Source organism: Triturus cristatus, chromosome 11, assembly GCF_964204655.1.
Source record: "Triturus cristatus chromosome 11, aTriCri1.1, whole genome shotgun sequence".
NCBI classification, from domain to species: domain Eukaryota; kingdom Metazoa; phylum Chordata; class Amphibia; order Caudata; family Salamandridae; genus Triturus; species Triturus cristatus.
The window spans coordinates 667,311,744-667,327,071 of NC_140594.1; the positions used below are offsets into that span (position 1 = coordinate 667,311,744).

General features: G+C 41.0%; 1 protein-coding gene across 8 annotated transcripts in view; it reads right to left on the reverse strand.

Annotated features, from left to right (window-relative positions):
• LOC146785286 (E3 ubiquitin-protein ligase TRIM39-like) overlaps positions 1 to 15,328 on the reverse strand; it is a 581,054-nt gene that overhangs the window by 192,043 nt on the left and 373,683 nt on the right. The window lies entirely within an intron of this gene.

Sequence of the window (15,328 nt, forward strand, 5' to 3'; positions counted from 1 at the left end):
TCAAGGAAAGAACTAAATAAGATGTCTCACATTGTTTGAGGAAGCTAGGTTGACTAATGAACTAATTAATCCCAGTGTACTAAGGAACAAAAGGTCTTTGGTTACTTGTTCCTTACAAAAATATTTAATGTTTGTTCAAAGTACCCAGCATAAGTTTGTCCTGACTTGCTTTAGGAGGACATCTTTCTCCGCTTAGTGGCATTTCCAACCCAGAATGACTGGTCCAAAGGTTTACCTAAATGTCTGTGTGATAATACATCCACTCGGAGCACCATACATTCAAGGAATTGAGGAGTCAACATACTGTAGCTATTTTACTTAAACAGTGCTGCCCTCCCTTCTTTTACCTGCAAATGTTAAGGCTCAGATTATCATTCTTACTATCTGCTACTCTGTGGCAATCTATTTGTGGAACGTTTTACAGTATAGGAAAACAATGATTTTATAGCATGGCTTTCTGATATTGCTTTTTTCTATTGAATGTATACTTTTAGTCGGTTGCTTTGTATGAGATCTGAATATTGATTTAATACATATTGTATTCAACTTTTATGATATTTCATGAGCTAATTCTATGTGGCATACATATAACTATTATGTAGCACAATGCACTACACACATTAGGCATCTTTATGTCAGTGCCATTTTATACATTATTTTGCAAATCTTAGACTTTCCAGATGGCATAGCAGACCTGTTTTAAGCGTATTTTAAGGTTTTTTTCTTGAAGTTTTTGTCGCTTGGTTTTAGTCTTAATGGGAAGACATTTTTTTAGCTTTAAGTGAGGAACCAAGATCTCATGCTAATTCTATACATGTTGTATTGATTTGATTTTTTAATCCAAAGATCCTATCATGTTTTTATTTGGAGTATGTCCTTTTTGTGGTTCAGATGAACCGAAATAAAATTATTGAAGACTGAAAACAGCATGTTCATTACTTAATGGGACTATCGAAGCAAGTCACAAATTTGGCCAAGGTGGGGACAGGCTGCTGTAAAGAAGGAAGCCAAAAATATCCAGATAGTAAGAAATGTATGGCCACTTTGACATTGACAGTGGAGACATCCATGAGCCTCATTGCAGTCTACCATAACTGACTTGGTTCACTGTTGTGCAACCATGCTGGACATTTGCTCGATTTGTCTCCAGACTTGTGTTGAATGGCCAGAAAATGTCAATAGTCTAGGCTCCGTAGTATGTACATCAGCATTAGCGACGTATTGTATAGAGCACTGTTAGCAAACAATCTGGCTTCTTATCCTATGATGCCCCACACCAAGGACGGACAGAATTGGATCTCCCTACGGGAACATCATATTTTTTTTGCATGAAATTTCCCAACATTCTGTAAATGTTATGCCCTTGGAGAAGAATTTGTTTATGAGTATCTTCCATGACTTTTCTTTATGTCAGTATGCATTACTTCTAGAAAACAAGTCTTGCGAAATACTGGTAGGAGACTGATTCGAGCAGAGAATATCTCTGGGTGAAACATTTTTTGTGTGACCCAGCCTCCTGCCTCGCAAATATTAACAAAAATTGCTTAATGGAAAATTTCAAGATGTTTTGCAAATGTCACTTAAAACTCATTCAGAAAGAGTTTCTGGGGCTTTTAACTAGCCTTGGTGTAATGTCAAGAATAATTAGCTATGGTCAAAAAAGATTTTGTAAAGAGAATTTAAATGTGCCACTAGAATGTCAACATCTTTTTCAATGAAGATCATCTACAATGTCATGTGTAATTCTTGTACAGGGGAATAAATGGAGTACTCTCCACACATCCTAATGCACAGATTGCACCACCCAGAATCATAAGGCAGCTGCAATCTTAATGTGATTAGCATGGCCATGGAAAGGGCAAGTAAGAATCTATCAAGTAACGGTGAGCAACACAGTTAGCATTCCCACACCTCAATGTGACTGCCTGCATGAATTAGCTACCAATTTGTGCCACTCCAAGAAGAAGAAATGTGTTTGTAAGTACATAAGGGACATGCTGAGTACCCACCTTAATTGACAAGGAACAATGAGGTCGCTTCAAATGGAAATACCACTCTAATCTAAATCAATACATATTTAGCGTATGAGGAGTTAAAGTTATGAGATAGTTGGCCCCTTCACCTTCTAGCCTGTATTTACCTTTCCTCTCCTGACACATTTTTTATATCTGACAAAAGGCAAATTTAACATTACGGCACTTTAAATATAAAAGAAAGTTAGGCTTGCTCAACCCAATCATTGCCTATACATTCCATATAATAACCATAAAAAAAATAAGTATACTCTTTACAGGGATCCACACAAAAACAGAAGAGTTTAAGATTAGGACATTAGTTCATGCCTCCCACCCTAGGATTACCTGCAAGTGATATCCCTAGCGCCACTTCAAGAGGGTGGAACAGGGAGTATTTGTACAATGTAGTGTTGCACGGAACCTGCAGCTCAGTGAATATGAACGCGCACACTGTGACCTCAAGCACCTTCTGTTTTAAGTCCACTTTCCTTGCCCTTACTTGTGCCTACAGTACAAGTAAGAGCAGAGAAAGTTGTCTTAAAACAAAAATACCCTAATTGACAACAAGCAGGAAAAACACTCCTGTGAGTGGTGTTTCAACTTCCTCACCCACCAGCACAAACACACAAGTATAATCCCTCACCTACATGCCAAGTCCAACTTCATTGATTGTTAACCCACTCATGGGCAACTGTGAAAGAAAAAAGTACAAGGGGAGGGCAAACAACGCCCTTACACCCATTTAAACCTGATCTTATAGATGTGTGTGCAAGAACCCCCCGCAAATCAGTGAGTTTGAATTAAACAAAAAGTTCCACCCTTGTAGCTGTCAACAGAGCGTCCTTCCGATGACCTAGAGTCGTGTCACTCCTATTCTCTTGGAGAACACACAGCTTTGTTAAAATAACCCCGACCCACCAAAAGGACCCTTGGTGGCATGCTTCATCATCAGGTTCTATACGCCCCCTCTGCAGGACGGGGCTTGCTACGACCAACGAAGACGCGGGAGCACTGAGTAGTAAGCACTATGTGTAGTCTAGGAGGGAGAATGGGAGGGTCAGATGTGAATAGTGAAGTGAATAGAATGGGTAAAAAATACTTGGCTATGCGGAAAAATCAATTTTAATGTCCCTACTAGCTGGTATAATTAAAGTGGGGAAATGGAGGTACTTTTGCGTGGGTCCTTTTGGTGGGTTAGGATTATTTTAACAAAGCTGTGTGCTCTCCAAGAGAATAGGAGTGACGTGCATCTAGGTCCTCGGAAGGACACTCTGTTGAAATCTACAAGGGTGGATCTTTTTGTTAAAATCTACAAGGGTGGATCTTTTTGTTTAATTCATGCTTATTTGAGGAGGACGTATCCACCTCTTCTACCTCTTCACTCCACCCTTCTGTTTTTTGTAATCAGTGAGTTTGGTCATGATTACAGACGGGTTGGAAGAGAAGAGGGTTCAAGGGCCACTCCCTAACATTTATGCTCATCATGTTTTCACTTTCAAGTGAGATCATCTACTCCAGTGTCTAAGTCTCTGAATCCTCTGATGCAAGCCTGGTGTGTTTATCAAAGTTGTTAACGATACAAGGAATCATCCCTTTTGCAAGCCATCAACTCTGGCAACATCATCTTTATGTTTCTCCTCTTGTTTGGATAGTTTGTGCAGTGATTTGTTGTTTGCCTTTGAAAGAACCAGCAGGCTCTTGCCTGAACAGAGTTCCCTTGTTTCTTCTACTAGTATCTACTCATTCTACTAAACAGAATCCCAAAGGCAGCAATGGACTGAGTAGGAATCTGTGGTGACCAGTTTGGTCTTTGGTTCATCCAGGAGCAACAGCATGTATTTTGAATTCCAGTCCATTCAGATTTATCTCAATAACATCAAAATGATGTCTGTTGATACTAAACTGCTTGAGCAAAATCAACTGTATGTCAGAGCAACATCTACAGAAATATTGTTTGGCATCAATATCGTGTCCTAAATAATGTTTACAAACAAACAGCTCCATTGGGTGTAGTTTTCTTTATACCTAAAGTCTGATTATATTCTGACAATGATATTCTGCCTGGTCATTTCTAGACTGTGGTTCTGTTCAGACTATTTTAAGAGGTGTGCTATGGTGGGGGTGAAGAATGATTCAACAGAGGAACAGCATCAGTGCACTGTGGGCTAGATTTACAAAAAGGTTTGGAGATTTCTTTCAGCATGACCCCCTTGGTGAGTTAGTTTCAAGAAAGAGCTTGCCACACTGGCCTTCGCTTTTTTCGAGCTGTCCCACTATCATGGTGGTGTTGTGATAGGAACAGCTCGCCACATCTTCATCTAGATTCTGAGGACTTTTGTACGGTTGTATGATGGAACAACTACCACTTGAACAACTACAGTCTATACAACTACTCCTTAACCACTACTTAGTTTAAACCACTAGTTTTAACAACTATTGTTTACATCTACTATGCCTGTAACGCGATTGCCTGTATCCCATTAATGTATTTATATGTATGTCGCCAATAGGTAGTTATAGTTAGGAACTATTATCCATAGGAAATTCGCAACATTCTATTTGGAATAACTTTGGCACCGGTTGATGAATCTTCGTGAAATTTTCAAAACTGGGTGATTCATCAAGCGGGGGCCAAGAAAAAAGGGGGTCCCAAAACGGGTTTTCCTCATGCAATTTTCCATAGGACCCGTTAATCGCAGCTGCAGCCCGAACTGCTGAATGGTATTACACAAAATATGGCAAAGAGGTAGCCCTTGGTTCACACTCGTGCCTTTTGGTTAAATTGTGTAAATCTGTTCAGTAGTTGCTGAGAAAATCAAAAGTAAAATCACAGATATATCTAGGCGGAGCCTAACCACACATCTCATCGTGAGATCTGATTGGCTGTCAGCACTTCATCCAAGAAGTGTTGGCAGCCATCTTGGGACCAATATACATGATAGCACCTCATTAAAAAGCATTGCAGTTAATAGAAGGTTTTAAGACTTTAGTTACATTATAAATCATTTGTTGATGGTACCATACTCATTTTAGGAATTGTGGTGTGTTCTAAAGTGATTTTACCATGTGAAAAAGCCTTCTGCTGGGATATCATGAATCATGTTTGAGAGAAAGCTATTTTTTCATGCTTTTCCCACAGCGGATTGGAAGGTGATCTATAAGCTAAACTGAGAGCATATTTTCTGTATATTCACATTATCTTTCTCAGTTATGTGAGAATGAAGTCTGACGTTTTCAGTAAAACATGTACATCTAACAAGGGCAGAGACTGTCAGTTGATTCCTTTGTGTTCTACTGCAGCTTCCCAGAGTGTTCTAAAGAACAACTAGAGCGCTAACAGTCTTACTTATGACAAAAGTATGGCACACCTGAAGCCATCTTGATTGGAATAAAGTGGTAACACTTACAACATTTAATTTGCAAAGTAGTAAAATTAGGGGGTTCATTTTGCATAGAAATTGTGATTAGTGCTGCAGAAAGAAAAATTAGGGCACATTTTGACTTCTCAAATCCTCTTCTATTTCATTAAAACATTCTGACATGCAGACTGAAACATGCACTTTGAATACCAGCAGCAGACTTCCCTGGTGATCAGTAGCTTTACTACAGTGACCTAATGAGCAAGTAGAGTGTTAACATTCAGAATTTATGGCAAATGTGTGACACATCTGAATGCCTTCTTGATGGAACCAACGTAAACAAGCATTGAAAATGCAATAGGACTTGCCCTTGTTTAAGTTAAAGCAATTCTGTTTGTAATAAGGTGGCTTTTTAGCTTTGCTTTTATTAGTGTTTTTCAAACTTTCATGTACATAACATGCATATGTATGCATATATGTATATGTATGCATGCATTTATATTTGTATTTATATAGATATGCAGATTATATATATGTTTATATATGTATATATATATATACACATACATATATATAAATGCATATGCATATATATATGTGCATATGTTTGTGTGTAGAGAGAGGTAGAGGTGTAGAGGTAGAGAGTAGAGGATGAGTAATAGAGAGTAGAGAGACGAGAGTGAGTAGTAGAGAGTGGTAGAGGGAGTAGCAGAGAATGAGTAGTAGAGAGAGAAGTAGAGAGTAGTAGATAGTGGGTAGTAGAAAGTGAGTAGCAGAGTGAGAGTAGTAGAGAGTAGTAGAGAGTGAGTAGTGGAGTGAGTAGTAGAGTTTGTAGTAGAGTAAGTAGTAGAGAAAGAGTAGTAGAGAGTGCGTAGTAGAGAGTAGTAGAGAGAGAGTAGTAGAGAGTGAGTAGTAGAGAGTGAGTAGTAGAGAGTGAGTAGTGGAGATCAGTAGAGAGTGAGTAGTAGAGAGTAGTAGAGAGGGAGTAGTAGGGAGTAGTAGAGTAGTAGAAAGTGATAAGTAGAGTGAGTAGTAGAGAGGGAGTAGTAGGGAGTGAGTAGTAGAGAGAGTAGTAGAGAGTAGTAGAAAGCGAGTAGTAGAGAGTGAGTAGTAGAGAGTGAGTAGTAGAGAGCGAGTAGTAGGGAGTGAGTAGTAGAGAGAGTAGTAGAGAGTAGTAGAGAGTAGTAGAGTGAGTAGTAGAGAGTAGTAGAAAGCGAGTAGTAGAGAGTGAGTAGTAGAGAGTGAGTAGTAGAGAGCGAGTAGTAGAGAGTGAGTAATAGAGAGTGAGTAGTAGAGTAGTAGTAGCGAGTGAGAAGTAGAGTGAGTAGTTTAATTTAAAAGGAACACAATGAGGGGGTTCATTTTGCCATAAAAATTATGATTAGTGCTGAAAAAAGAAAAATTTGGGCACATTTTGAGTGACTTCTCAAATCCTCTTCTATTTCAATAAAACATTCTGACATGCAGACTGAAATATGCACTTTCAATACCAGCAGCAGACTTCCCTGGTGAGCAGTAGCTTTACTACAGTGATCTAATAAGTAACTAGAGTGCTAACATTCCAAATTTATGGCAAATGTGTGACATATCTGAATGCCTTCTTGATGGAATCAAAGTAAAAAACTGAAAGTATTTCCTACTGAGGAGACTGAGTAAATAAGGAAATTAGGAAACTTCATAACAAATAAGTCTCCCAAGATGGCCACCAGAGACAAAAGAGCCCACATGTAGCACAAATATCACCCAGATGTAGCCCAAGTATAGCCCAATGACAGCGCTCGAGTGGTTCTTTAGAACACTCTGGGACATTCTAACAGTCGTACTTACGGCAAAAGTATGGCACACCTGAAGCCATCTTGATTGGAATAAAGTGGTAACACTTAAAACATTTAATTTGCAAAGGAACAAAATGAGGGGGCTCATTTTGCCATAGAAATTATGATTAGTGCTGCAGAAAGAAAAATTAGGGCACATTTTCACTTCTCAAATCCTCTTCTATTTCATTAAAACATTCTGACATGCAGACTGAAACATGCACTTTGAATACCAGCAGCAGACTTCCCTGGTGATCAGTAGCTTTACTACAGTGACCTAATGAGCAAGTAGAGTGTTAACATTCAGAATTTATGGCAAATGTGCGACACATCTGAATGCCTTCTTGATGGAACCAACATAAACAAGCATTGAAAATGCAATAGGACTTGCCCTTGTTTAAGTTAAAGCAATTCTGTTTGTAATAAGGTGGCTTTTTAGCTTTGCTTTTATTAGTGTTTTTCAAACTTTCATGTCCATAACATGCATATATGTATGCATGCATTTATATTTGTATTTATATAGATATGCAGATTTTATATGTGTATATATATATATACACACACACATATATGCACATATATATGCATATGCAGTTATATATATGTTTATATGTGTGCGTGTAGAGAGAGGTAGAGGTGTAGAGGTAGAGAGGTAGTGAGGTAGAGGTGCAGAGAGGTAGAGGTGCAGAGAGGTAGAGAGTAGTAGAGAGAGGTAGAGAGTAGAGAGTTAGTAGAGAGTAAGAGAGAGTAGCAGAGAGGGAGTAGTAGAGAGTAGTAGAGTGAGTAGTAGAGAGTGAGTAGTAGAGAGTGAGTAGTAGAGAGTGAGTAGCAGCGAGAGAGTAGTAGAGAGTGAGTAGTAGAGAGTGAGTAGTAGAGAGTAGTAGAGAGTGAGTAGTAGAGAGTGAGTAGAAGAGAGTAGTAGAGAGTGAGTAGTAGAGAGTTGTAGAGAGTGGTTTGTAGAGAGTGTGTAGTAGAGAGAGAGTAGTAGAGAGTGAGTAGTAGAGAGTGAGTAGTAGAGAGTGAGTAGTAGAGAGTAGTGGAGTAGTAGAGAGCAAGCAGCAGACAGCAAGTAGTAGAGAGTGTGTAGTAGAGAGTGAGTAGTAGAGACTGAGAAGTAGAGAGAATAGTAGAGAGTAGTAGAGTGTGAGTAGTAGAGTGAGTAGTAGAGAGTAGTAGAGTAGTAGAGAGTGAGTAGTACAGAGTGAGTAGTAGAGAGTGAATACTAGAGGGAGAGTAGTAGAGAGTGAGTAGTAGAGAGAGAGTAGTAGAGATTAGTAGAGAGTGAGTAGTAGAGACTGAGAAGTAGAGAGAGAGTAGTAGAGAGTAGTAGAGAGTGAGTAGTAGAGTGAGTAGTAGAGAGTAGTTGAGAAGGAGTAGTAGAGTGTGAGTAGTGGAGAGTGAGTAGTAGAGAGTAGTAGAGAGTGAGTAGTAGAGCGCGAGTAGTAGAGAGAGAGTAGTAGAGACTGGTAGAGAGTGAGTAGTAGAGAGATAGTAGAGAGTAGTAGAGAGTGAGTAGTAGAGAGTAATAGTGAGTGAGTAGTAGAGAGTGAGTAGTAGAGAGTGAGTTGTAGAGTGAGAGTAGTAGAGAGCAGTCAGTCAGTGTCAGTCTGTGTCAGTCAGTCAGTGTCAGTCAGACAGTCAGTGTCAGTCAACCTGTGTCAGTCAGTCAATCAGTGTCAGTCAGTGTCAGTCAGTGTCTGACACAGATTGACTGACACTGACTGACTGACACAGATTGACTGACACTGACTGATTGACACTGACTGACACTGATTGACTATCAGTCAGTGTCAGTCAGTCAGTGTCAGCTAGAGCAGCTCTGATGGCCTGGTTCTCTGGCTCTAAAGCAGCTCTGCTGACCTGGTTCCTTGGCGCTAAAGAAGCTCTGCTGACCTGGTTCCCTCCCTCTAAAGCAGCTCTGCTGACCTGGTTATCTGTCTCTAAAGCAGTAGAGAGTAGTAGAGTAGTAGAGAGTGAGTAGTAGAGATAGTAGTAGAGAGTGAGTAGTAGAGAGTGAGAAGTAGAGAGTGAGTAGTAGAGAGTGAGTAGTAGAGATTAGTAGAGAGTGAGTAGTAGATAGAAAGTTGTAGAGTGAATAGTAGAGAGTGAGTAGTGGAGAGTGAGTAGTAGAGAGTGAGTAGTAGAGAGATAATAGAGAGTAGTAGTGAGTGAGTAGTAGAGAGTGAGTAGTAGAAAGTAGTAGAGAGTGAGTAGTAGAGAGAGTAGTAGAGAGTGAGTAGTAGAGAGTGAGTAGTAGAGACCGAGAAGTGGAGAGTGGTAAATATTTCTCCTTTACCGGGACTGAATTTGGTACAGAAACATTATAAAATAGCTCAGTAAAATGAAAGGCAGAATCCGTGATATTAGAGTTTCGGAATGGGCTTTATTCCAATAAGCGATTATAATCGGATGCCTCAAGTTCCATCACCACGGGGGTTCAGGAAGTGAAGTACATACTTTATTGACAAGCAGTAACTTTTATAATACATACATTATAATGAAGTGAATACAGTAGGCGTAACAATTGATAAGGACATTGACGTTTGGTTTGCGTAGCCGAAAATGGGTGTAATAATGAGTAAAAAGGAACATGATTGGTTGTGATGTCATGTATAGGTGGATCTATAAGATAATACTTGGCATGGATGCGCGCGCAGCAGTATGACGTGTAATTTGACGTGTAACTAGGGGGTGACGGGGACTTGACATTTAGCTCTATATGTGGAGACGAGAAGTCTGGGAGGTCAAGTCAACCTAATCCCAAATCATATCTAACATCCTATGTTTAAAGAACTATGTTATCCAAAAAGGAGGACTCTCGGACAGAATCTATTCTATACTGACTGTGCGTGTACAAGCGTCTAAGTGTCTACACTGAATGCGAGGGGGTAGGAATATTCCATGGTAACAAGGCTATGAATTACTTGTATGAGGACAGAGAAGATGGGTCTTTTTGCTTGGTAACTGGAAGAATGTTTACTTAAACTACTAGGCAGGAATGCATCGGCTGAGGGGGAAGCAGATAATTCGAAGGTGAAATACAGTTCTTGGCAGAGAGTAAGCTGATGTCAGGCTTCGCGAGCCGCGCAGAGAATGAGACAAAGTTCATGGTCACAGATGCAGGCTCGGGCTGGAGTTTTTAGAGGCAGAAGGCAAGAAGAGTTTGATGACAGAATCAGGGCCTACTTGCCTGGACTGAAAAATGGCATAAGTGAACCATATAAAGCCGGTGGCCTTTCATATTTAAGAATGGAATATCCGGCCTATTCATGGCGGATCTGGCAGAGGACATGTTGACGGTGGACACGCATGTGTTTGCGTCATCAATACTGGAACTGGAGGGACCATACATGTACTTGCGACATGCACATAGAACCGTTGGGGTCCAAGATAGGGGACATAACTGACCAGGAAAATCCATATTTCCACATTCCCTCCTTGTCCCCTACTTGCCCTTCAAGAGATATCAATCTTCATCAATCCATTGATCTGTTCATATAGCATCATTTGTTCTTCTTTCTTCTTCCGGGATCTCGAATGAAAATCTTGATGTGGGATACACGATGTGGCACACAGACCACAAATCGCTGGTCCACATTGTAGACATAGACAGCAACTGAATAGTATGAGAAGGCCAATACCTAGGAAGGATAGAACTCTCCATCCCCAGGCTGATACCGCATTCCAAAACCAACTGGACCAAGTCCAAGTGCCTGGGTTCTGGTGTATCTGGCTTACAATCTTATGAAGGCGAGTGATGGCTTTATATACAGATGGCGAATTTTCTGGTATGAATACGCAACAGCTTGATCCGATGACCCTACAAGCTCCGCCCCTATCAGCCAGGATGACGTCAAGGACAAGACGATTTTGAAGCACAACAATCCGCATAGCAGACTGCTCTTCCGTTAAATTGCCTAAGGCGGAAATAGTCTCATTCACTACTGCTTCAAGGGTTCTAGTTAATCTACGTATCAGCTTACTATTAGTAACAGTACCTATATAGGGAAAGACGCCTTTATTAAAATCTACATACTTGTCCCATGCCGTCTCAGTGTAATCGACAATGGGGAGATCTCTCCGTTTTCTGTTGTGTACTAAATGAATATTTCTGTAATAATCAGGAGGAGCTAGGAAAACAGGTGGCAAAAGGAATGCAATGTAGCAGGTACCATCCCAATCTAGGGGTAGACGCATATATGCAGTCTGACCACATAGGAAGTAGGAGTGGCGAGAAGCTCTGAATGAAGATTTGCCTTGGTCACTGAATTCTACGGTAGTAGTGCATTGACTGTGGCCCATATGTATGGAACCAACCTTTCTTACACATAATTCACCTTTTGCTGGGAATACTGACATGGTGGGTAAGACTAGCTCAACTTCGGATACGACATTTAGAATCATGAGATTAGGTGTAAAATTACCTAATCCATATACTTCATTTTCTAGATCAGTTCCTGTTCTTTTGGGGCGACCCTCCTTGTCAGGGTAACAGACTTTGAATAAAACTAGGTTCAGGTTTCCCCATATCCAATGGTCTTGGTAAACTGCTGTGTCTGAGTCTATGGAATTAATTAAACTAAACCATGCTCCACAGGAGCCATTATGTGTAAATGGATGTGGAAAAAAAGGCAGGACTCCTTCATAATTCTGGTAGGGAGGGAGTCGGCCACACACCCAACAATTGGTGGCGTTACTAGTCTGATGGGAATGATGTAACATACTAATGAAAGTGTTATTGCGCAGCGCAAGTCTATAAGACAATTCATGCGGAGGTAAGTCACTAAAAGAATGTTCAGCAGCAACATTATAAACATGTCTAGAAATAGGGTAATATATGTGCAACAACATACTTGTAATAATTATTAAAAGACTCAATAAAAACAAAATTAATAATGTCACTATGCAGTGGCTACGCAGTGATTTACAATACGCCTGTCGTTTCAACATTTTTCGGGTATTTTCTCTACTCAGGTCCAAGGGATACATGTCAGAGACAATTCAACCGCTTCACCTTGGAGAGGACTTAAACAATCAAATTGCTCGACTTGGTGGGCCTAAGCTTTAGTTTGTAATTTTCAGATTTGCTCGGTTCAACAAAAGGAAGCTTTGTATCAGTCTGTGAGGGAGTGCAGGGCACAATGTCTATATCCGAAGATAGTCCATGAAATTTCTTGATGTGGCTTGAATGAATCCAGCCCTTGCGGCCCTCGATCTTCACGGCTGTTCTTGTGGTCAACAGGACCAACTTGGGTGCTTTCCACCTGGGCTCCAGTTGAGTCTTTCGGTCGAAATTTCTCACAAAGACAAGATCCCCCGGAACCACGTCATGGGGTTTCACCTCAGTGTTGTTGGGAAAGGCTGCAGCTACCTGTGAACGAGAAGATTGTAGTGCAGACATCAAGGAAGCCAAGTAATCTGTCAGCATATTACAGTCAATATCAGTTATTTTGCGTGGTATAGGCGTCCCCCACATATTCGGTGGTCTACCGAAGATCACCTCATACGGGGATAGCCCTGTTCTAGAGTGTGCTACCATTCTCATGTAAAAAAGTGCAACTGGTAATGCTACTATCCAGTCGACCCCTTTCTCTCTGCATATTTTGGACAGTCTGATTTTCAGTGTCTGATTATGTCTTTCTACAAGACCTGCTGCCTCGGGATGTCGGACACAGTGGAATTTCCACTGATATCCTAACAGAAGTGAAACGTGTTTCATTAATTCGGATGAGAACGGCTGGCCGTTATCTGAGTAGACAACACGTGGTAAACCGTATCGTGGGAAGAATTCTCGAACCAACTGTTTGGCAGTAGTCGGGGCAGTGTAATCTGAAACCGGGTACGCCTCTGTCCAACGGGACAGAGCGCAGACAACTACGAGAACATATTTGAATCCTCGACATCGTTCCATCTGGATATAATCCATCTGTAGGACTTCAAAAGGGTGATCAGGAGGATGAAATCCACCCTGTTCTACGGGAACACTTTTTCCTGGGTTGAACTGGCAACAGATCATACAGGTACGGACCTTTTGTTTCGCTGCTGCTCGTAAATGTTTATTGAACCAAATGTGTTGAATGCTGTCTAGCATAGCTTTTTCTCCTAGATGTGCCGGACTATGTATAGTGTTAATTACGACTTGGACCATTGAATCAGGAAGGAACCATACAGACCTTTCCTTCATCATCCATCCTTGGTCCGTTTGGATCCCTCCTAACTCGGTCCATTTCTTTATTTCGTCTGGTGTAGCATGTGTCTGTATGTCAATTACGTCAAGAGTAGGATCTTTAACGGTCATACAATGTGTCGGTGTCGGGACTATTGTCTTTGTCATGTCGGGGGTCTGAGTTTGAGCAGTCAGTTTAGCTGTTCTGTCGGCTAGATCATTGCCCTGGGAAATGATATCAGTAACCTTCGTATGGGCCTTACATTTCATAATTGATATTTCAGTGGGTAGATGTATTGCATCTAATAATGCGTGAATGAGGGGTCCGTGCTGAATGTGGGCACCGTGGGAAGTTAAATAACCTCTCTCTCGCCACAGCACGCCGAAGTCATGTACAACTCCGAATGCATAACGTGAATCAGTGTATATGTTGACTTTTTTATTCGTGGCTTGAATACAGGCTTGCGTCAGAGCGATGAGCTCTGCGGCTTGAGCTGACAAAGTATTTATACGATTAGTTTCAATGACTTCAGTATCTGTTGTGACTGCATAAGCGGCTACTAACTCTCCTGTACTTGTTCTCATGCATGAACCATCGACATAAAATGTCAAGTCTGGATCTGACAATGGAACATCGGTCAAGTCTTGTCTGGGTTTTGTCGTTACAGTAATAACTTCAATACAGTCATGGGCTAGTGGGTCTGTTCCGGTTACTGGCAAAAGTGTGGCCGGATTCAATGTGTTACAGCGTCTTATTTCTATATGTGGCTGAAACAATGTAAGTTCATATCCTGTAAGTCGCGCTATAGTCAAGTGTTGTGTTTGCGTTCTATTTACAAGAACCTCTACTGCGTGGGGTACTTGAACTGTCAATGGATGTCCTAACACTATGGCATCGCTTTGTCTGATTGCTAAAGCTGTCGCTGCTACTGATTTCAGGCACGCAGGAAGAGCCTGAGCTACGGGATCTAATGTACTAGAGAAATAGGCACATGGTTTGTGTGCTCCTGCTTGTTCCTGTGTGAGTACTGACAAGGCAGTACCTTCGCGTTCTGTAACAAAGAGTGTAAACTGTTTTTTGTAACATGGCGTTGCTAAAACGGGTGCTTGACATAAAGCTTTCTTTAGGCTTTCAAAAGCTTGTGTGTGTTCCTGAGTCCAAGGGAGAACAGTCGATGTGGCTGCCTCCTGTGTTGTCAATTGAATGAGTGGTTTTGCTAGAAATGCATACTGAGGGATCCACTGCCTACAATATGAAGTGAGGCCTATGAAAGCCCGTACCTCATTTTGTGTCTTGGGTATTGGCATGTTAGCTATTAACTGAATACGGTCGGGTGTAAGCTGCCTTCCCTCCTTGTCCAGCGAGTGTCCAAGATAAACAACTTGCTGGACACAGAATTGCAGCTTAGAAGGGGACACCTTGTGCCCTTTTTCGGCCAGAAATTGTAAAACTGTCAGTGATGCTTTCTCACATTCAGGTTCGCTTCTTGCGGTAATCAGCAGATCATCGACATATTGAAGCAAAGCAGTGTTGACTGGCATGTGGATACTGTCAAGTTCTCGTTTCAGTGCTTGGCTATAGATGCTGGGGCTTTCTGTAAATCCTTGAGGTGCGCGTGTGAATTTAAAGCTGCGCCCATTTAAACTAAATCCGAACAAATATTGGCTTTCCTGATCTATTGGGACGCTGAAAAAGGCGTTTTTGAGATCAATTACAGTAAAGAATGTCGCTTCGGAATCAATGGCTGTCAGTAATGACGAGATATCTGGGACCACAGGAAATTGTGGCACAATGCATTTGTTTAATTCGCGCAGATCAATAACCAATCGATATACTGGCGGCGCTGTAGGATCTGTTCGTTTAAGAATCGGTATTATCGGTGAATTACATATATTGGAGTCTGTTTCCACAACTACTCCTTGGGCAATGAGCTCGTCAATGATTTGTAGTAAAGCCACTACAGCATCTGGTGG